Source organism: Acanthochromis polyacanthus, chromosome 17 (assembly GCF_021347895.1).
Source record: "Acanthochromis polyacanthus isolate Apoly-LR-REF ecotype Palm Island chromosome 17, KAUST_Apoly_ChrSc, whole genome shotgun sequence".
NCBI classification, from domain to species: domain Eukaryota; kingdom Metazoa; phylum Chordata; class Actinopteri; family Pomacentridae; genus Acanthochromis; species Acanthochromis polyacanthus.
The window spans coordinates 28,415,749-28,439,949 of NC_067129.1; the positions used below are offsets into that span (position 1 = coordinate 28,415,749).

The 24,201-nt window shown below is 39.8% G+C and overlaps 2 protein-coding genes across 3 annotated transcripts in view; one reads left to right on the forward strand and one right to left on the reverse strand.

Moving 5' to 3' along the window:
• The window catches only part of nup98 (nucleoporin 98 and 96 precursor), a 132,802-nt gene that overhangs the window by 48,888 nt on the left and 59,713 nt on the right, over window positions 1-24,201 (forward strand). The gene's annotated exons all lie outside the window — the stretch shown is intronic.
• The window catches only part of LOC127530663 (protein NLRC3-like), a 139,439-nt gene continuing 122,388 nt past the window's right edge, over window positions 7,151-24,201 (reverse strand). The window contains exons 6-7 of one of the 2 annotated variants that reach the window (XM_051938016.1): window positions 8,425-8,471; window positions 7,151-8,274 (exon numbers count right to left, since the gene is read on the reverse strand). The gene's annotated coding sequence lies outside the window, so the exon portion shown is untranslated. The remainder of the gene's footprint in view (window positions 8,275-8,424; window positions 8,472-24,201) is intronic. The other variant, XM_051938015.1, reaches the window with a different exon arrangement.

Sequence of the window (24,201 nt, forward strand, 5' to 3'; positions counted from 1 at the left end):
TACTTTTGAATTGTTGATTAACATAATTATTGAAAAAAACAAACGGTAACGCTTTCTATGAAGCCCACATTTATAATGCATAAAAATGGCTTCCATAATGCATTATAATGCATTCATAATGCCTCATAACTACACTTATAAGCAAACATAATGCTTCATGATGCTTTATATTAATGGTCATAAAACATTATAATGTCATTTATAATGAATTATAATGACTTGTTCCATGGATGCTCATGAATACTCATGAACACTACATTCATAATGCTTTATGAGGTATGAAGCCCCGACAATCACAATGCATTATGAGGGCATTCATAATGCTTCATAACTACACTCATAATGCTTTATGCACTGAAAAAGTAAAACAAAGCTATTGTACATTTAATGTATATTTTCACATTTGAATAACTGAAAATTATTTGGTTGATCACTGAATCAAATGTTTTTTAGGTTTGAATCTAGTATTTTTTACATTTAATGAATGTAAAATTTGCCGCAGAACATGAAACTGGAATTCTTCATTTGATCAGGATATTGTTTTAAATTGAATGTGGTTTGTGGGTGTAGTACACACGTATTTCTAGGGGGCGGTAACGCGCCAGAATGGTGGTTGCACCTGCCTGACCAAGAAAATGAAAGAAGACGGAGGATTGATACGAAAAAGGTCGAAGTGGCGGCAAAAGTGAAGAGACGGAGGACAGTAACCAGGACAACCTCACTGTTTTCAGAGAGCCCGTGGCACGAAAAGCAACTTTTGTAGTGAGTATTAAATAGTAGACATTATATACCGACGACGGTAACTTAAATTCAAGTAAATGTGTATCTGCCTTTGGCTTTACGATGGAGAGCGTGTGTGTGATAGCATGTTTTAGCTAGCGCTAATGTTAGCATACATTGTTCTAACCTTAGCTAGCAAGTACCTGGCTAACTGAACCTGATATTCGTTAGTAGTTAACGGTGACAACGTTTCTCAGCTAGAAGTCGCTGTGACGGTTTCTGGGGCTCATTATGTCAAAGTAGCCACGGTCACAGCCACCGCCGCCTTACGTCGCGGCTGTTGGCGGAGGCGGTCTGTCGCCGGACGACATAATGAGCCCGGTTGACATTTGCCCCGACCGCCGGCGACTCCCGGGGCTTATTGTGTTGTCCGGCGGCGGACCGGCGACCGGGGCTGAAGCGGGCACGATATCTCCATTTAGAAAATAGCTGTTGCGGGCAGGGCGGTTGACACCAACCGCGGCTCATAGCGTTTTCCTACGGTGACCGGAGTTCAACCGGGAATCATTTCTGTGCTGAAATCGCAGGTGCAGGGGGTGGGGGAGGGTCGATATTGGTCTCACGGTATTAAAAAAACAACAGAAGATGGCTCAGTGGTCGTTCAAGCAGTCCAGTTGCTGGTGGTATCGACCATTGCTTAATGTTATTCTGTTTGAGAAGAGTTTCTATGAAGTTTTGTGTTTTAGCCATATGCTGAACAAACACAGTATAAAAAACTAGAGGTGGTTAAGTCTCAATATTTTATTTTGATCTTACTGTTCTTCTGCTTTAAGGTTTTCAAGTCAGGTGTATAAAATAGGTGGCAATTGCATTTACCATATTTGATGTGAAAATGTAAAATTTGGATTATTTCTAGATTCACTGCTGAAATTATTTTTTCCAAGCATTTTTCAGTTTACTTGAATTTCCTTAAATTATGATTAATATTGAAGTTGCCACAATATTACACATTTTTGGGAAGCATTAGCAAATGTGACATTAGGAAAACAATTATTTTATGCAATAATTATTTTAGCTGGTTTAAAATGGAATCATGAAGGACTCCTAAAGCTACACATTTTAGCAAGTTCTGTCAATATCAAAGGGTATTTGTGTTCTATGAAACAAATGATTACCTACTTTATAACTAAATATTTCTCATTCAACTACAGGGAAGCTATGCTTGCACTAGGAATTTGAAATGAAAAGCCACTGTGGCTCACTCATAAGAATAACAATGAGCCACCTTTTGTTAATGGAATGTTTTGTCCATTGGGCAAGTGGTTTTGAAGTTGTTTTCATCTCTTTGTAGGTTCTCCCAAGGATTACGTCTGAAGCAGACAGATCTTATTGAAGATGGTGTTACAGGCAGTAGCAGGACCTTAACCAAGATGGCTTCATCTCTGAGAAAAGTATAAAAACAGACCACATATTTGCTTTTATTTAACCTACTTGAATCAAATGTGCAGGGACCATAATCAGGCCATTCAAAATTGAATTTGTGTAACGTGAAAAGGAGAATAACATCTCAAATTAAATTTCCAAAGTGGAATATGATTGAAGCCTTTGTTAACAGGAACAGAATTTCAAATCATGCAGATGGGCTGCATGATTTGAAATTTTGTCAAAACCTACCATGGCTTTACAGTTAGTTTTTGAGTACCATAGTTGAGGCTGGATGTGTGAATATAGTAATACACCTTAACAAAGCAGCTTAACTGAATTGTCATTGTTTCCTACATGCAGGTCTGCAGTCGTGCTGTGTGCGAACTTTGAGTTCAATGTCAAATGAAAGTTGGTGGCCATCATTGCTTTGTTATGCTGGACGAAAGCAAGTTCTCACACAAAAGAAAGGTAAGGTGTGTGTGTCTGTGTGTGTGTCTGTGTGTGTGTGTGTGTGTGTGTGTGTGTGTGTATTTCTATTCAAGGAAATGTCATTACCTGTGCATGTAACTATTAATCCGAAAATTACAAAAAATATGTTTGACAGTACAACCGGGGGAGAATGGGACCAGCATGGAGACGGAATAAAAAATGGGTATTTGGTATGCTGGAAGTTGCGCAGACCACCAGGAGACCCATTTTCAAGATCCTCGCAAAGCGTTCCAAAGAGCAGCTTCTTCCCATCATACAGCTCCATATTAGGAGGGGATCCAGCATTGTGACCGATGAGTGAAGAGCTCTGTCAGAGGAAGGTTATGATCACCATACTGTCTGCCACAGGAGACACTTTGTAGATTCTGTAACCAGAGCCCATACACAAAACTTAGAGAGGGCCTGGCAAACATTTAAATGTGAGATTTGGCGTCATGGAGGCAATCGAACGACCAAGCTGTTAAAAGAGCATTTAAGAGTAATTGAGTGTTAGTACTGGCTTGGGAGATCGCATAGAAATGGCATTCTCGGGTGCCTTTTTCATGATATTAGAAAATTTAATGTTCATGAGTGTTGATATGGATTTATGAAAGGTTCTTTGTATTGTTTTATACCTCTTTTTAAATAGTTGCTTGTTTGTTCGAGCACCCTGAATAAACTTGTATTTGTAAATAAATTTATTTGTTTGTACTATTAGGGCATGGTCATATCCCAGCTGGCAAACATACTTCAGTGTGATCGTGCCCTTAAGGGCCAAGTGTTTACATATGTATACTGTTTACCTGTAAGTGTTAAGATGCACTTTAAAAAGCTGCTTCAAGCAAACGTCCTTTAATGCCCCTCTGGGGGGAGGGCGTTCTTCGGTTAAATTTTGTATTTTATATCTCTTATAATAGTAGCTAGTTTGTTTGACACCCTGAATAAACTGTAAAAATATATTTGGTCTTTTTCTTACTTTGAATATGTATTTTGAATACCTTGAGTTTCCATTTCTACAGAACCCGCATTTACTGTGTTATGTTTTGCATACTAATCACTTAAGATGCAACATATATTCTTATAAATGCATCCAAATGCATCACACTTTACTTAGCCCCTACAATGAAGCGTTATGATGGATTATGCATTATTATAAATGCATCCAGATGTATGTCACTTTGCTTAATGCATACAATGATGACTAATGATACTTCATAGGCTATTATTACATACTATGAGTTGTCACTACAGTTGACTTGAGTTGTGTGTATAGGTAATCATAATGTATTCTGAGCAGTCAGTGAAGAGTGCATTATAATGCACTGTGAGTGCCCTCATGAAGCATAATATAAGTGTTCATAAGTACTCAAGAGCATCCATATAACTAGCCATTATAATTCATTATAAGTGATATAATGTTTTATGACTGTTGATATAGTGCATCATAAAGCATTATGAGTGTAGTTATGAAGTGTTATGAATGCCCTCATAATGCATTGTGATTGTCGGGGCTTCATACCTCATAAAGCATTATGAATGTAGTGTTCATGAGTATTCATGAGCATCCATGGAACAAGTCATTATAATTCATTATAAATGACATTATAATGTTTTATGACCATTAATATAAAGCATCATGAAGCATTATGTTTGCTTATAAGTGTAGTTATGAGGCATTATGAATGCATTATAATGCATTATGGAAGCCATTATAATGCATTATAAATGTGGGCTTCATAGAAAGTGTTACCAAACAAACTAATGAAACAGGCCTGGACAAAAATGATGGTACCTCTATAAAAGATTGAAAACTATTTGACCAGAGTGACATGATTAACTCAGGTGTGTCATTTAATTGACATCACAGGTGTTTCCAAACTCATAATCAGTCAGTCTGCCTATTTAAAGGGAGACAAGTAGTCACCCTGCTGTTTGGTGAAAAGGTGTGTACCACACTGAACATGGACAACAGAAAGCGAAGGAGAGAATTGTCCCAGGACATCCGAAAAAAAATGATAGACAAACATCTTAAAGGTAAAGGCTATAAGACCATCTCTAAACAGCTTGAAGTTCCTGTGACAACAGTGGCTCATATTATTCAGAAGTTCAAGACCCACGGGACAGTAGCCAACCTCCCTGGACGTGGCCGCAAGAGGAAAATTGATGACAAATTGAAGAGACGGATCGTTGGAATTGTATCCAAAGAGCCCAGAGCAACCTCCAAAGAAATTAAAGGTGAACTCCAAGGCCAAGGTACATCAGTGTCAGATCGCACCATTCGTCGTTGTTTGAGCCAAAGTGGACTTCATGGGAGACGACCAAGGAGGACACCACTGCTGAAAAAAACTCATAAAAAAGCCAGACTGGAATTTGCAAAAATGCATGTTGACAAGCCACAAAGCTTCTGGGAGAATGTCCTTTGGACAGATGAGACCAAACTGGAGCTTTTTGGTAAGGCACATCAACTCTATGTTCATAGACTCAAAAACCAAGCATACGAAGAAAAGAACACTGTCCCTACGGTGAAACATGGAGGAGGCTCAGTAATGTTTTGGGGCTGCTTTGCTGCATCTGGCACAGGGTGTCTTGAAAGTGTGCAAGGTACGATGAAATCTGAAGACTATCAAGGCATTCTGGAGAGAAATGTGTTGCCGAGTGTCAGAAAGCTTGGTCTCAGTCGCAGGTCATGGGTCTTCCAACAGGACAACGATCCAAAACACACAGCCAAAAACACCCAAGAATGGCTGAGAGAAAAGCGTTGGACTATTCTAAAGTGGCCTTCTATGAGCCCAGATCTGAATCCCATTGAACATATGTGGAAGGAGCTGAAACATGCCATTTGGAGAAGACACCCATCAAACCTGAGACAACTGGAGCTGTTTGCTCATGAGGAGTGGGCCAAAATACCTGTTGACAGCTGCAGAACGCTCATTGACAAATACAGAAATCGTTTAATTGCAGTGATTGCCTCAAAAGGTTGTGCAACAAAATATTAAGTTATGGGTACCATCATTTTTGTCCAGCCCTATTTCATTAGTTTGTTTTTTAAATAATTATGTTAATCAACAATTCAAAAGTGATGGCTGTTTTTGATTATTTAATTTTCAATAAATTTTTATTTATTGTTACTTTTGTGAGTTTCAAGTGATTTCAGTGAGAATTGTGGGTTTTTCCTTCTTTAACTGAGGGGTACCAACAATTTTGTCCACGTGTGTATGTTTTTCCAAAACCTGTATGTACCTTTCAGCATTAATGGTTCCTTCACAGATGTGTAAGTTACCCATGCCATTGGCACTAAGACAGCCCCATACCATCACAGATGCTGGCTTTTTAACTTTGCGTCCATAACAGTCCGGATGGTTCTTTTCCTCTTGGACATGACGTCCACAATTTCCAAAAACAATTTGAAACGTGGACTCGTCAGACCACCGAACACTTTTCCACTTTGCATCAGTCCATCTTAGATGAGCTACGGCCCAGAGAAGCCGGCAGCGTTTCTGGGTGTTGTTGATAAATGGCTTTTCCTTTGCATAGTAGAGTTTTAAGTTGCACTTACGGATGTAGCACCATGTGGTGATGTCTTTTACACATTGATGTCGGTTTTTGATGCAGTGCCGCCTGAGGGATCAAAGGTCACGGGCATTCAGTGTTGGTTTTCGGCCTTGCCGCTTACATGCAGTGATTTCTCCCGATTCTCTGAACTTTTTGATGATATTATGGACCATAGATGATGAAATCCCTAAATTCCTTGCAATTGTACGTTGAGGAACATTGTCCTTAAACTGTTTGACTATTTTCTCATGCACTTGTTCACAAAGAGGTGAACCTCGCCCCATCTTAACTTGTGAATGACTGAGCAATTCAGGGAAGCTCCTTTTATACCCAAGCATGGCACCCACCTGTTCCCAATTAGCCTGTTCACCTGTGGGATGTCCCAAACAGGCGTTTGATGAGCATTCCTCAACTTTCTTAGTCTTTTTTGCCACCTGTCCCAGCTTTTTTGGAACAAGTTGTAGGCATAAAATTCTACATTAATGATTATTTACTAAAAACAATAAAGTTTATCAGTTTGAACATTAAATATCTTGTCTTTGTAGTGTATTCAATGAAATATAGGTTGAACATGATTTGCAAATCATTGTATTCTGTTTTTTATTTATGTTTAACACAACGTCCCAACTTCATTGGAATTGGGTTTGTATATGGATAAATGTTGTGTTATGGAATTATGACTGCTCTGACTCGTCTCCTATATCTGGCTTGATTGTCGGTGTTGCATGTTTTAACTGTCAAAGCACTTTATAAATGTTGTTCTTAAGGCTGCTATTTAAATAAAGGTATTATTATATTATTAGAAGCACGTGGAGGCAGGGACCTCACAGCACAATCATATTCCCAAGGTATTATAAGATCATATTGTACTTTATTATATATCACGTTTTTTCTATCTATTATGTTCACAAATGTCAAGCAGTCCCAAGCAAAGGGAGACCACACCATGGCACATGTTTGAACAAAGAAAGTTAATATATCAACATTATTTATTATTCAGGTCAACATTAGGTGATTTTTCCATCCATAAAATCCATGTTCACAGCAGCACAACGACAGCCTGATATCAGACACACCTGTCACATGATATTAAACACAAGCTGTCAACTCCACTGTAGAGGAAACCAGAATGGAGCACTTCATTTCAGGTTGGAGATCCAAACTGCTCTTCATACTTTTGGCCACCAGATGTCACCAAAGAGGACTGTGTTGAAAACCTTCCAGTAATACGAGCTTCAGTGCTTCACAGGAGAATAATAGAAAAAGACAAGAACTTTCATGAAATCATTTGAAGAACGAAATGGTTTAGCTGAAGTGAGCGTCAGAGGAACACCACATCCTGATTTAACTCTCAACATTTGACTGGAAAAAGACACAAACACCACATTTGGCTCCTGGAAGAATCACAACTTCCATCTTTGAAGAGGAACAAGTTTACAAGGAATCATTTAGAAGGATTTGACAAAGAAACACATTTAATCCATGAATGTGAAAACATGTTTGTGAGGGACAGAGTCATGGAGAGACTCAACCATCTGTTCAACACCGTTTCTCTATCAGGAGGAGAATCTGGAGACTGAACTCAGCACAGAAATACTGAAGAACCAAATGACAAGAACCCAAATCCAGGATAGAGAGTTTCAGTGAATGTGGTGTTGAAGGTGTGGAGGTGGATCAGAGAGTCAGAGGAGACTCTGTAGAAGGACAGAGTTCCAGCATCAACGTCCACATAAACTGAAACTCTGTGAGAGACTGAGGAGGACCAGATGGGTGTTTCTATGTTATCGTGTCTGACAGAGTAACCATCATCATCAGAGCAGATCAGACTCCAGGACTGATCATTAAATCCAAAAACACATTCATTGCTGAGTACTTTCCTTCTGATTCCTCTGTAACTCACTGATATATTAACCTCTCCTCTCCACTCCACCTCCCAGTAACAGTGACCAGTCAGACCAGTTCTACACAGCAGCTGTTCCCACCAGATAAACCTGTCTGGATGATCAGGATATGACTGATCCTCCTCCACACGTGTCACCTTCTTGTTGTTGTCAGACAGTTTCAGGAATTTGTTTATTGTGTTTGTGTCGACTGTGAGTTGACAGGAATCTGATGGAGAGAACAAACACAACACAGCTGCAGTTATTGATGGATCATGTGATCAGTATTAAAGCTTTGATGATGACCTCAGAGATGTGACACTTTGAAGATGCTTGAATGTGCTGCTTTGTTTCCATCAATCCATTAAAACACACTTACACTTCCTCAGACCTGGTGTCAACCATCGGACTCCAGCAGGCGTCACCCTGAAAGGAGGAGGACGGTCAGAGCAGCAGAGACTCTTTCAGCAGCACACATGGACGTTACATGGCTCTCACACTGTTCCACTGATAAAGGACCAGTCCAACATGGAGACACAGACACCTGAATGCAGCATCTCTAAAGTCCTGTCCTGTGCTCTTCACGTTCCAGCTCAGTTTACACTCATTATTCAGCTTTACTCATTGATGTTTCCTCTTTTCAGGGAGCTAGGCTAACAGTTACTCTGTTTCCTGTCTTTGTGCTAAGCTATGCTAACAGTGTCCTCCTGCTTAAAGTAGTTGTGTTAAGGTCAGCCAACCGTTTTCGTTTACTTCGTCTTTGTAATAAAATACTGCTTCCAGAGTTTGTGCTAATTCAGGCTAACAGTTTTCTGTTTGATGGTTTTATGCTATGCTAGGCTAACAGCTTCCTTCTGTTTCCATTCATTATGCCAAGCAGGCTAACAGTTTCCCCTTCCCTTCAGTCATGATGCGTGACTGAACTAAGAGTGTTCTTCTGCTTCCACTCTTTGCACTTAGATTGGCTAAAAGGTACCTGAGAGGATCCACATCAACCAGACGCTGTTCATCTGCTGCACACAGAAACTTGTCCTGGAAGTTTGACTGAAGCTTCTGTTGGTAATATGTGATGGGACGTGGTTCTGATACCGGAACAGTCTCATCTGTTTCAAACATGAAGGGAACAGTGTGAGGTGTGTGTCTGCAGAAACCTCTGTTGTTGGTAGAAAAAGTTAATAGAAGATACTAAGCAATTAAAAAGAGGTTGGACTTAATGGGTGACTTCACCTATAACATCTGATGATAAAAAAAAAACATTGGTCAATTGTTTGTGTGTGATTTTTAATGCTCCCGAAAGGTGGTTCTAGTCAATGGGAATTGTAAATGTATACAATTATTTCTTGGGGTTTCATCCTAACCTCTGCACAAAATGCAACAACTTACCCTGATCATTTGGAGGAAAGTGACTGAAAAACCTGAGTGAAAGATTACCTCCGCTGAAGGACTACCCAGATGGTTAACTATCAGAGAAAACAGGATAGAGATTTGGATGGAGACAGTGAGAAGGTAGGGGAGTTCTCTCAACTCCAATTAAAAATGTTCTCAGAGTTCCACTTAGTTTAAGACTATTTAGACAATAGAACCTAAAAACAGAGATCTGGCCCAGCAGCCCTGTTCTGGGCTCACCAAGGTCCTTGTCAAAGTTGATTCACTGAAGGAGTCACAGGAACCACAGCGATGCAGGAGTGGAACTGGAGAATGTTTATGTTTCTAACCCAGCTTAAAATGGACACCAGTTTAGAAAACTGGATTTGAAGATCACCAGCAACAAAACTGACCATTCTGCTACAGCTACACTACAACCTGCTGCCTCATGAAACTTCATAGACAACCACTTAATTTCAGACGATGAACTGCTGCCATCTTTATTTACAGACCAAAGAATCCATCAGTTTTACCTTCAGTCTGAGGAAGAGGAGGCTGAGTCTGAGAGGAGGAAGATTCTCTGTTCTCTGAAGTCTCTCCAACATCACTGACATTCACTGACAGACAGTCAGAGATCACATGTTAGATTCTCCACTGCTTACTGCTTTGATTTATGTCTTTTTATTTCACTTACAACAGACTTAGAAGAGACTTTATGTTGGCATTTGTTGATGAGTTTATGGTGCTGATTAACTCTGGTTTTCTGACACCAAACTGCTCCTTCAAAGTAAAACCTAATGTTCCTCTGACATTAGTCTGCCATATCCAGACCATTCTGAAGAACAGAGTGTTCTGGCTTCACCTCATTAACATTCTGCTATAGAGGGAAGAAGGTCTGTCTTTTTAAAGCAGCCACAGTCATCCAGGGTGGAGCTAAGCCCAGGATGCAGCAACAGTGTCCCCTTAAGTAGTCAGCCAACATGGCTGCCTTATTGCTGGATCCAAACCCTCTGAAGACTTGACATTTCCAGTGTGGTAGGTCACTGGGAGGTTGTTGATGGTTTAAAAGTATAACATAATGTTACATAGTGCTACATACTAACATACCAGATATTACACACGTCGAACCGAACCGTCCAATCCGGCCCGCGACTGGATTCCAAAATTGTGAGGATCAAAGAGAAAATATCATGTGGTCCACACTATTAAAGCAGTCAGTCCAGTCATTATTAAAGGATCTGTTTTCCACATCAACTTTTCGTTTCGTGGCCTTAGAGAGTGCCATTTTACCCGTGTTAAGAGGCCTTTTCCTGTCACTTCTGCCGTGTTTCTTTTTCAAGTGCTCTGTGAATAAAGTTGACTAGAGATGAGGCAAAATATCTCTATCACTCCTAGTGGTTGACTGTGGTACAGGTGATAGGAGCACTGACTCATAAAGGCTAAAAATGCCTTCAGTTTTGTAATGAAATGGAAAAAATATAAAAAATAAACATCAAATAATAATGTTATGCCAAAATTCGATTTTTATTTATTTTTGTTTGAGGGTCCGGCCCCCAAAGTGACTGTCCAGTAAAATTCTGGCCCTCTGGCAAATATACTTGGTGACCCCTGTCCTACAGCATTCAAACTGATTTTGTAGAACGCAAACTGACATGTTTTTCTGGCCGTTCTGACCCACATTTTATGAAAAGTCATAGCACTTAACCGTGTGTCGTGAAAATAGAAATAAGTTTGAGCTGCTGATACTCACAGTCAGATGACACCACATTACTACAGACTGGGATAGTCAGTTTAAGGCTCCATATTATGAAATAGAATGTTCTAATTGTATGCAGGACACAGTGAATACTTTGTGTAGGATGTATTTAAATGCAAAAGTTTGTGGTTTGGAATGCAGCTGCTTCAACATGTCTCTGTCCTTACTGAGAGCTGATTGGTCAGCTTCCCTCTGGTTGTAAACTGCAGGACCACTCCCAGCTAAACAGCATGAATGAAGAATATTCAGAAACTGTCTGATCGACTCATAATTTAGTGAACACAGGTGAGGACATGCTTTGCTTCCACAGAAGGTCAGCTCTTACAGAACTAATTTTGGTGTTATATCAAGGTTTAACCAGCAGGGGGCAGCATTCAGTCAGTAGGGTTGATCAGTAGATTGTACAGAGGAACTGACTTTAAAGTGGACTCAGGAAAAACTGACAGAACCTGAACTCTATCAAACTGTAGCAGCACCATCATGCATCTTTCTGACTGTAATGATATCATGTTGTTCTTGTCTTGTGACTGACCTTCTGGTCCTGAGCTGCTGGCAGGTAAACTCTGCAGCAGATCATTCCTGTGGATCTTCTCTAAAACCACCCTGGTCACCTGCACAGCTCTCTGATCTCCATAAGTCTGCACCATCACATCCACAGTGTTACACCTGTCTGTTGTCTGTAGTCGGCTCTTTTTGATGGTTGGAAGGTCTCGAACATTGTTGGTCTTCTGCAGGAACCACTGGAATGTAGACAGCTCACCATCATCCAGATCATCCAGGATGTTTTTGAGGAGCTCTGACATCATGGTGGCTCCCTGATAAAGTCAAACAACACATCAGCAGTTAATGAACAGTTGTGTTGTTGGTGTGGTGGAGGTTGTTATTTCCACTGACTGCTACTAAACAGCTCATTACTGCAATAAATGTCTCTGATGGACTCCACATACATTTCATTCTTCAAGTTTTGAACAAAACCCCAACTTCTGTGAGGATTCTTCTGATAACATTTCTACTGACAGTAATGAACAAGATCTACCACAAGATTTTCCTTCAGCTTTAAAAATTTTCTGTCTTAATCAAAGAGAATCAAAGTTCCACTTACATTTCATAGTTCTGTATGTCTTTGTAGAGTGATAGAATCCTAAAACAGGAAGTGATGAAACACTAAAACTTTTCAGCTGATGGTTGATTGATCAGATTTACACTCAGTCTACTGATCAGATCAATGATGGCTTTTATTGGCTCTTTGCTCCAATGACTGTTTAACAGCAACAAGTAGCTGAAAGAATAAAAGTGTCTGACAGTCAGAAGAAGGAGACTGAATGTGAGATCACTGAATTCATCGTCCACATCGCCATGGAAACTGTTTGATTTCTGTTGATTATCGATTCTTTACAATATCTCTCCGTTTGTGAGCTCCATGAGGGAACCACAGCTATAATTTCATTTTACAGTCTGTGATGTTTGAAGGTAATTCAGCTGAATGTTCGATCAGAAACTGACCTCTGATCAGTTTCCACACAGAGAGACAGTGATATTAATCAGACTGATCAGAGCTGGTTCTCAGTCTGTTGCAGTGTTTTTACACTTTTCCTTACTGGCTGCAGCAGTTGTGTTCAAAGGTTGGCATGAACTGTGGAAAAAAACACCACATAAAACATCCAAAGACCTGAAGGCTGAGCTGGACCATCTTGGGTAATGGTTTCATCATGTACCATACACCACAGACTGAACCAAGCAGGGCTTCATGGGCGAAGGTCAAGGAAGACCTCATTGCTGAAGAAAAGGCAAGAAAAGGAACGACTGATCTTTGCCAAAGAGTACCTGGACAAACCACAGTCCTCCTGGAAAAATATTCTGTGGACAGACAAAACAAATATACAGCTTTTTGGCAATGCACACCAACAATTTGTTTCCAGATGTCACAAACAAGCACATGAAGAAAAGAACACCCGACCAGCAGTTAAGCTTGGTGGAGGATCTGTAATGTTGGGGGGCTGCTTTGCTGCATGTGGTACTGGAGGCCTTGGTCATATCACAGGAATCATGAAATCAAAGGTTACCAACAAATTTAAGAGAGAAATGTGCTACCCAGTGTAAGAACACTTGGTGTGCGTTGAAGATGATGGGTTTTCCAGCAAGATAAAGACCCAAAGCACACAGGAATGGTTGAAAAGAAAGAAATGGAGCCAGCAATGAGTCCTGATCTCAGTCTCATCAAAACTCTATGGCATGAGCTGAAATCTGCCATTGGGCCAAGGAATCCTGCAAATGTTCAACAGCTAGGACAAACTGCAAAAGAAGAGAGGGAGAAAATACCAGCTGAGAATAGCAAGAAGCTTATAGATGCTACAAGAAACGTTTGGAGGCAGTCATCACTGCCAAAGGAAGTACCAACAAATATTAAGGAGGGGTGCTTCACTACTGTCCATGCCATTTGTTCTGTTTCCTCTTGGAAAATACAACATGTAAGTTGAAAAATGATATTTTTGTTAAATTACGCTGGACATCCAATTATAAAACTCTGATCATAAGAATTTGGTACATTTCCATTTATTTCTGAAGATATTTGACAGGTTATGTAAACAATGAAAAGGTGTCAATAGTGGTGATCAGGACTGATCTGTAAAATGTGTTACACAATAAAATGTTTTCAATAATTTACTCTTTACTTTCAGCAGGTTTGTTTTTTCCACACATTGAACATTTGAGGATGTTTGAACAGCAACATCTGAGGATTTTTTTTCTTATAAACTTTCAGTTTGTCTCATTCTGTCATTCACTCAGAATCTGCACATTCTAAAAGTAGATCCAATAATCAGTGGCTGTGGGTGAGATGGAACATTTTAAACCTCCAGAACTCTTTAACTAGCATCAGGCTAACACCAATATTTCTGTCTGGATGCTAAAACTTGTCATAGCTGCTCCATCACTTCTGAAAGTTTAGTTCAACTTTGTTTATCTCATTTTAGTGATGAAGTATTTCATGTTAAAGTATTCTACATGTGTTGTTTCAGATGGTTCTGACAATATCACTGTTTTCATTGTTTTCATGACGTCATTATTGTGGATTCTGAGTCCATGTCATGATGAGAAATGATGAAAAACATCACATTTCAATGTCATTTATCTCACTAAGTATTTCATACATGAGTCTACAATTTGGTATCTCTTCATAAATAGTCATTATTTTATGCTCAATATATATTTAAGTAAATCATTAATGATCAAGCAGGAACTGTCTATGAGACTCAGTCACTCGATGCTCTAAACTAATTTCCCTTAACTTTTTTCATTAGCTGCTGAATCAAATAGAAACTTCTTCAACAGGAACTGTGTTCAGCTGCTGACCATCAAATGACTCAAACACATGCAGACACTAAATGGAGGACATGATGAACAGCTGTTTGTCCTGACTTTACAGCTGCAGTTAAAGTGCAGTGAAGGAGGAGCTTTCATCTGTTAACAGAATTTACCAAGTTTACCAGAAAAAGCTGCTGTTCTTACCTTTATGAGGAGCTTCACACGGAGACAAGAAGCTGTGTCTCAACCTTCATTAAGAGGAACTGAAGTTCAAACAGGAAACCAGTTATCTTTTTCACGCCATTTAAACACGAAACAGCAAACCACAACCACACCTCTCAGCAAGCTATGAATCTTTAATTTCTCCTTTTTTCGACAGATAAAACATTAAATTTGAACTATTACTCCCAGAGCCTGAGTCTGATGTCCAGTTCCTCAGAGACTGAAACAAGACGTCTGGAATCTGCTGCCAAAGGAGCTCAACAAAGTCTGAATATAGACTCTGAACACGTTTATATGGACACATTTCAGTTTTACTTACAAAATTCCAAACATTTCTTCAAATATGTTTTATTTTGTCGTGCTGGGTTACTAAATTTTGGTTTGAGGGAAAACACTTATTTTCACCTGCCCGACTAAATGGTCAGCTACACCATTAAACATTAAACCCACCTGTAGTCATGGTAACAGGACCTCTACAGGTGTTCTGTTGTGTCTGACACCAGGATGTTGGCCACAGGTCATTTGGTCCTGTGAGTTGCAAAGTGGGGCAAAGAAATCTTGCATTTTTATGTTTTTCTGAATACAATTAAGGTTTTACAAATCAGAAGAAATTTTAGAGGATCTTGAGCCTCTGTGGGACAATCTAGTCCAGATCTGACATGTCCATATCAGGTGGATGTAGATCTGTTAGAGCTGGTCTAATGTGGTCTAAATGGTTTTCTACATTATTCTATCTCCAGTCATCAGAGGCTTTCTGCTCCACTATATCTTTATATCTTTTTTGTCATAAACTATGGATTTTAAAATGATACCTGCAACACTTTAAACTGATACAGTCCTGGTCACTATAACTGACACCAGTGAAATATAAATGCATAATGTAGAATATCCCCTGAAAAAGTGAATCTAGTGAAACAGCTTTGGTCTACAGACAATTCATGCTTGATACTGACAGCAAATGATGGAACAACAATTAAAATAAAGCAATAGGAGGAAAAAATAGAAAACAAAAGTGCTGTGACATTGGTATTGACTCCCTTTAAATCAATGTAGAAAAAAAACTAAACATTTTGAAGCAGCTGCGGTTAATCAGAAATTAGAATCACCTGATGATAAACTGTCAGAGCCCACATGACATAAATTAGCCAATGAATGATGACTTTAATGTTTTAAAAAGCCTCATATTATCCCCTGTTTCTTTGTCATGATGGTGAAGACTAGAGAGCTGTCTGAGGACATCAGAAGTGTTTTTATGAGCAAACACAAAACTTCTAAAGGGTCTAAGCCCATCTCCAAGAACCTCAGTGTCTGTGTTCCAACAGTGTCCAATGTTATTAAGACGTTGGCTAAACATGGAACTGTCAAGAACCTGCCTGGACATGGGGGGAAGAGGAAAACTGATGAGAGAAGTCTTTGAAGGTTGGTGTAAACTATGGAAAAAAAAACACCACGTAAAACATCCGAAGACCTGAAAGCTGACCTGGAACCATCTGGAGTAATGGTTTCATCATGTACCATACACCACACTGAACCAAGCAGAGCTTCATGGGCGAAGGTCAAGGAAGACCTCATTGCTTTTTTTTTTTTTTTTTTTTAAGAAGGAAGACCTCATTGCTGAAGAAAAGGCAAGAAAAGGAACACTGTAAAAGTAGATCCAATAATCAGTGGTTGTGGGTGAGATGGAACATTTTAAACCTCCAGAACTCTTTAACTAGCATCAGGCTAACACCAATATTTCTGTCTGGATGCTAAAACTTGTCATAGCTGCTCCATCACTTCTGAAAGTTTAGTTCAACTTTGTTTATCTCATTTTAGTGATGAAGTATTTCATGTTAAAGTATTCTACATGTGTTGTTTCAGATGGTTCTGACAATATCACTGTTTTCATTGTTTTCATGACGTCATTATTGTGGATTCTGAGTCGAAATGATGAAAAACATCACATTTCAATGTGATTTATCTCACTAAGTATTTCATACATGAGTCTATAATTTGGTATCTATTCATAAATAGTCATTATTTTATGCTCAATATATATTTAAGTAAATCATTAATGATCAAGCAGGAACTGTCTATGAGACTCAGTCACTCGATGCTGTAAACTAATTTCCCTTAACTTTTTTCATTAGCTGCTGAATCAGAAATAAACTTCTTCAACAGGAACTGTGTTCAGCTGCTGACCATCAAATGACTCAAACACATGCAGACACTAAATGGAGGACATGATGAACAGCTGTTTGTCCTGACTTTACAGCTGCAGTTAAAGTGCAGTGAAGGAGGAGCTTTCATCTGTTAACAGAATTTACCAAGTTTACCAGAAAAAGCTGCTGTTCTTACCTTTATGAGGAGCTTCACATGGAGACAAGAAGCTGTGTCTCAACCTTCATTAAGAGGAACTGAAGTTCAAACAGGAAACCACCAGAGAGGCTTTCGGGGAAACAAGTTGTAAATCTTTCATTTCTCCTGAAACGTAGAGAAATACAGACTGAATAAAAACTGATGTCTCTGTCAGTGTTCTATGTTTTGGACACATAAGACTCTGGGAAGAATCATTCCACTGAAATGTTTTATCTTTTGAAAAAAAGGAGAAATGAAAGACTGTTTTGTTCTGAGTTTAGGTTTAATTAAAAACTAGAAGACCTGAAAGTTCTGAAGGGTTCATGAGATAAAAGCAAATCAGATAAATATGAAGGATAAAGACCATTAAGAGCTTCATGAACTCATGAAAAGATCCTCAAACTAGTTCTCAAACAGACAGGTAAGATACTTGGTTCAGGTTGCCTCATAAAATAAACACACTGCTAAAGCTTTGTGTTTCAAGAAATCTAAAACTGTGACCTAAGAAGAAATAAAAACAATTTCAGTCTCATTCAATAAATTCCACAGAAGACATCAACATTTAACAGGTGAATAAGAGAAGACAACATTTGAAAGGAAGTTTAGCTTCTATGACACATAAAAATCAGGATTTTTTTTCACAGATAAACAGTAATTTAGTGGAATTTTATGGATGTGTGTTAGAGTTCTAAAACAACCACCATGAAAAACTGTAACTATCTGAACACACAGAGGCTCATTTAAAGCCACGACAAAGATCTGTTTTCCCAGAAGAGGTGAGAACATAAATCATCAGACACATGTATTAATTGTAATTTATGATCCAGATGATAGAAGCTGAAGTCAGAGGTCTCCTGACTTCTTCCTGTTTCTGTTCTGAGTTTAAAGCTGCTCAGCCAATCACAGACGGGAGCTGCTCAGCCAATCACAGACGGGAGCTGCTCAGCCAATCACAGACGGGGGCTGCTCAGCCAATCACAGACGGGAGCTGCTCAGCCAATCACAGACGGGGGCTGCTCAGCCAATCACAGACGGGGGCTGCTCAGCCAATCACAGACGGGGGCTGCTCAGCCAATCACAGACGGGAGCTGCTCAGCCAATCACAGACGGGGGCTGCTCAGCCAATCACAGACGGGAGCTGCTCAGCCAATCACAGACGGGGGCTGCTCAGCCAATCACAGACGGGGGCTGCTCAGCCAATCACAGACGGGAGCTGCTCAGCCAATCACAGACGGGAGCTGCTCAGCCAATCACAGACGGGGGCTGCTCAGCCAATCACAGACGGGAGCTGCTCAGCCAATCACAGACGGGGGCTGCTCAGCCAATCACAGACGGGGGCTGCTCAGCCAATCACAGACGGGAGCTGCTCAGCCAATCACAGACGGGAGCTGCTCAGCCAATCACAGACGGGGGCTGCTCACTCATATTTACATGTGGCCTGAATAAAAAGAGTCTCTCTGCTTTCATTCAGAGGTTATTTCAGCGACAGAAAAACATTTCTGAACCTACACGCTGAGAAATTTCCTGTAAATTTACAGTAAAGAGCTGTCAGCTAAAGTTTCCAGCAGGACGTTGTTATTCTACAGTAAACCTGCTGCATTCTACCAGTTTATTACCGTATAAATATCACAATATTGTGCTGTTTACAGTTCATGCTTTCAGTATGTTACTGTCAGTATTCTGGTGCCATTATACTGTTATTTTACGGTTTGTACTGTAGACTTTATAAACAGTTTATTCCTGTAAAGTTGATATCAGAGAATGTGATGATAGAAAGTGATAAAAAAAATCTCAAAATAAAAGTCCCTGGAAATAGAACAGCATAGAAATGGCTCAGACAAGAGATCCCTTGAACTTAAAATGGAACTCTGTCACAGTCATCAAAAACAAACAAAAACAAAACAGGAAACTCAAATTATTAAGCAGAACAGAGGCTTCCACTCATAACAATAATTTTATATTTTTATTGTTCGGCAGTCATAAAATGATGAAAAATGTCATCAAATGTAATTCCAGTTTGTCAAACAACATCCAAACAGCTCAATAATAACTTATAGATCCAGTTGAAGGATGTTTAGGAGTGCTACAGCAGCCTTCAGTGTTCAGTCTCTTTGCTTCATTGACCTCCATAGATGCTCATTTAACCGCACTAACACATTCTTTGACCTGAATGAGGGACTTTTTACAGGATTGTTTTAGTCTCACTGTCTCCAGCCTTCAGGATATTAGAAGCTGTTTCTACGTCATCAGACTGCAGGACGTCATTGTTTATTGTTTATTGTTTAATTAGGATCCCCATTCGCTGCCCTTTGAATGGCCGCTGGTCTTCCTGGGGTCCTTTAAAAAAAGAAAAATATATAATTTACACAAAACATTTTACATTCACATTAGCATATACAGTGAAACATTTTACATTTAAAACATGCCAAGGACTTAAGTTTTCACATCGTCATCTGCAGAAGTTCTTGCACTAATGCCTTCTTGAATTTATTTTTGTTTTTAATTTTTCGCAAAGAGGATGAAAGTCTATTCCAGTTAAATACAGCTCTGTAAAACACTGTACGCTTTAGAGATTTTTTACCTTTGTGTGGGAGTTTTAAATCTCCACCTAGTGCCTGTCTTGTGGGATATTTGTGAGTGCTTTTGACAAAAACTAGTCGCTGAGAGAGAAACTGTGGGTGATTTCTAAAAAACTGCATTCCAAATCAATAAAGATAATCGTACTTTAATTTTGTTCTCAACTGTGAGCCAAGAAAGGCGTGAGTGCAGGACTGCAACATTGGTTCTGTAGGAGCACTGGAGTACAGTCCTGCTGCTCTGTTTTGTGCCACTTGAAGTTTGTGTATTTCTGTTTGTGATGCAGATGACCATATGACTGGACAGTATTCTAAAGGACACAGAACAAGAGACTGAACAACCTGTTTAGCAATAGACATAGGAATAAATGCCATACATTTTCTGCACATTGCAATGCCTTTGCACATTTTGATGTTACGTCGTCGATATGAGCAGACCAAGACAAGTAACAATCTAAAGTGACGCCCAATAACTTGTTTGCTTCTCCTGCTTTAACTGAAGCCCATTAACTGATAAGTTCAAATGAGTGTCATTCGTTAATTTTGATCTACTACCAAAAACTATGGATGTGGATTTACCTACATTTAAAGCCAGTTTGTTATCTTTCACCCACTTGCTAATATTTAGTAAATCATGATTTAACATGTCTGACACCGAGTTAGGAGTTTCTGCTGAACAGTACAGCGTAGAATCATCCACGTACATGACTACATTTGAGTTCTCCACAACTAAAGGTAGATCGTTCGTAAAAACTGAGTAGAGCAAAGGCCCAAGGCAGCTGCCCTGGGGCACTCCACAGTGTACTGCTCTGGTACAGGAATATCTGCCATTAAAGAACACACACTGCTTTCTGTCAGACAGACAGCTTTTCATCCATGACAGAGATGATGGGGAAAAACCATAACATTCTAGTTTTTTAAGTAATATTGTGTGATCAATCAGGTCAAATGCTGCACTAAAATCCAACATCACTGCACCAACTAATCTGCTTGCATTCATTTCATCCAACCAGTTGTCAGTCATGTGAGTTAAAGCAGTACTTGTGGAGTGACCTTCTCGATATGCCTGCTGCTACTTTGTGATTAAATTATTAGAAAAAAAATATTTATGAACTTGTTCGAATGCTTTTTTTTCCATTACTTTGCTAAGCAATGGTAGTAAGCTAATAGGTCTACTATTCTGTCCTGTAAATGTTGCTCTCTTATTTTTAGGCAATGGTATAATTTTGGCCTCCTTCCATTTCTCTGGAAATGCACCATTTGATAAGCTTAAATTTACCTAATGGGCAATGGGAGAGGACAAGGTTTGAGCTGCCACTCTTATAAGCCTTGGGTCTAAATCAGGGGTGTCAAACTCAGTTCCTGGAGGGCCACTATCCTGCATGTTTTAGATGCTTCCTTCTTCCAACACACCTGATTCAAATGATCAGGCTCATTATCAGGCTTCTGCTGAGCTTGATGATTAGCTGATCATTTGAATCAGGTGTGTTGGAAGAGGGAAACATCTAAAACATGCAGGATAGTGGCCCTCCAGGAACTGAGTTTGACACCCCTGGTCTAAATGGTCCATTCCAGATGCCTTTCCCTCAGGGAGAGCTGTAAGAATTGTTTCGACAAACACTCTGTCAACTTGATGGAATGCAAAAATACAGTTCTTCTCATGCATTAGTTTGCTTAAAATGACATCATAAGACACAGGATTATTTAGGCACATGCTAGATCTTAATGTTTCTACTTTATTTATGAAATAATCATTAAAATAACTTGCAATTTTTACTGGTTTTGAAATGAAAACTCCATTATTTTCTATAAATGATGCCTCTGAGTGCCGACTTCATTTAACGTACTCCATAGTTTTCTGCTGTCATTTTTTGCCTTACTGATCTTTTCTGCAAAGTACTCTCTTTTCCTCTTTTTATTGATTTTAACTATTTTATTTCTGAGAATTCTGTACTGTTCCTGATTGGCTAGTTCACCAGATAGGTTTGCCTTTCTTTTAGCTTTGTCTCAATCTAGCATTAAATCTTCAAGGTTTTTATCCAACCATGGGGCAAATTTATTTCTTACGCTCCTTTTTCTTAACGGGGCGTGTTTGTCAACATTTTTCATCAGTATATCCATAAACCTTTCGAGAGCTGCGTTTGGGTCGTTGTCTTCACACACTTTTGACCCGTCTACAGCTTGAATTTCACCAACATACTCTTCTTGGTTGAAATGTCTGTAGGATCTTTTATGAATTATTTTACAGCCACCTTTAGGTAGTTTTGTTTTCCTTGTTATGGTCACTGCAGCCAGTAGGTTCTGAGACAGCTTTGGAGCACTGTTGAAAAACATTTGTGAAAATATGGTCTATACAGGTACTAGATGTGCCTTGTGCAGTGGTGGCAGCTCTTGATGTTCTGAGTCATGATCTGTTTTAGGCCACCTGCCATGGCTGTAGACTTCAGTCTTTTATGCATGGGACAGTTTGGTGAAAGCCAGTCAATGTTAAAATCACCTAATATAAATATCTCTGTATTTGGACCGCAAACAGTATCAAACATGTCGCAGATGTCATCTAAATATTGGATATTAGCACTCGGGGGTCTATATACACAGCCAACTAAGACAGGCTTCAGGTGTGGTAAATGAACTTGTACCCACAGAGCTTCAATGTTCTGCCACAAGAGGTCCTCAAACTTTAACAGGGATATCTTCTCTTACATAAAATGCAATACCACCACCATGTTTATCTCTGTCCCTCCTGAATAATCTGTATCCTTCTATCTTTACTTCATCGTCTGTATAAGTAGAGTCAAGGCGTGTTTCAGAAAGAGCTAGGATCTGTATGCGGTTGGACTGCACAATATGATTAATATCATGAGTTTTATATCTCAAACTGCAGATGTTCAAATGAGCTATTGTAAGCCCTTTAAATGGAAAAGCCGAATGACACATGTCAGTGGCCATGATAAAAATAAATTAAAAGCACATAAAACCAGAATGTACATTTAAAGCTACATACTGTTAACTTGTTGTTTGGGCTCCTTCGTTCTTGGATTTTATGATCAGTTTTGTGGCGTTTTTGTACGCTTTTATCGGGGTTCTTATCAGAGAGATAACGGACACCCTCAGCTCCGTTTTCATGCCAGGAACTTTATTAAACATTACAACCCTCAGTGCTTCTGCTCATGCGCGACAACTCATTGAACGCCAAACTTTATTTGACTCGCTTCACGTGACATCTCCCCCTCTAAATAAAGATTCCTTAGTCTAAATATTTAACTTCAAGTCTGGTTAAACTTCAAATTCAGCTTGTTCAAACTTAGTGATACTTTACTGTTGTTCCTTTACACATCACTCTCTTTTACAAAGTGCAAATAAACAAGTGCAAACTAAGTGTCGTTTTGTTTCAGCATTAAGAGTGAACACATGAACATAAATAAGCTGAAAATGACAATTTAGTGCAAACAGCTGAACTAAAGGGAAGTGGGTAGACTACCACAGTCCCTTAAGAGAATGGAGGCAGGGTTTATTCTGCCCTATATGCCAACCATCTCTGTCTAGCTAACATAACGTCTGTTCGGCTTTATCACTCTTCCACTCCTTGTGACTACTGGACCTCCAAGATCTGTTGCCGGGTTACGGTCAACAGGTGGAGTGAAGGTGGGTACTGATTCATGCATGACCGCCTGTGGCTCTTGGTGAATTGTTTTTGGGTGTGCCGGCCCTTCTGGAAGTTCGTTGTTCACGAGTTGGATGTTCCTGCGGTTCCGCCTCGGAGTGTCGCCTCTGGCTGTTTGTAATATGAATGACCGTGGCGTTACATCCTCATGCTGCACCACTGCTTTTGTCTCCCACGTTTTCTCTCCATCAATTTTTAGACGAACCCGGTCCCCACAGCTGAGAGGAGGAAGTGGCTTTGTTGAGTACCGGCGGTTGTAGAACCTCTCATAAGACCGCTTGGCTCGCTGGTCATTCTTTTTCACTCTCTCAAGATCAGGCCAGGTAGGTCTTAGATTTTCTCTGAAAGTTGGCAGGGTCGTACGTAGACTCCTGCCCATCATGAGTTTCGCAGGGCTCTCTCCTGTCGGCTCTGTTGGTGTTGAGTGGTACATCAAGAGTGCCAGGTGAGGGTCCTCCTGCTTAAGGATGGTTTTGGCTGTTTGGACAGCACGTTCAGCCATACCATTTGACTGGGGAAAATGAGGACTGGAGGTGACATGCTGAAAATCGAACTCTGCTGCAAATTTCTTAAACAATTCAGCAGAGAACTGCGGTCCATCGTCCGTCCTGACCTCTTCTGGTATTCCCCAGCGGCTGAAGGTACTTTTTAGCTTCCCAATAACAGTTTCGCTGTTTGTCTTTGGCAGATTTAGAACTTCTAGCCATCTTGAAAAATAGTCAATGATGACCAGGTACGTGTGTCCTTTGTACTCACAGAGATCGGCTGCGATTTTCTGCCAGGGCAGCTCCGGCAGGGGTGTGGTTATTAGAGGCTCTCTCTGCTGGCTCGGTCGGTTGATTCTGCAGTGTTGGCATGACTGTATGAGTTCTCTAACATCATTGCCAATGCCTGGCCACCAGATGGCGTTCTTGTAGCGCTGTCTACATTTTG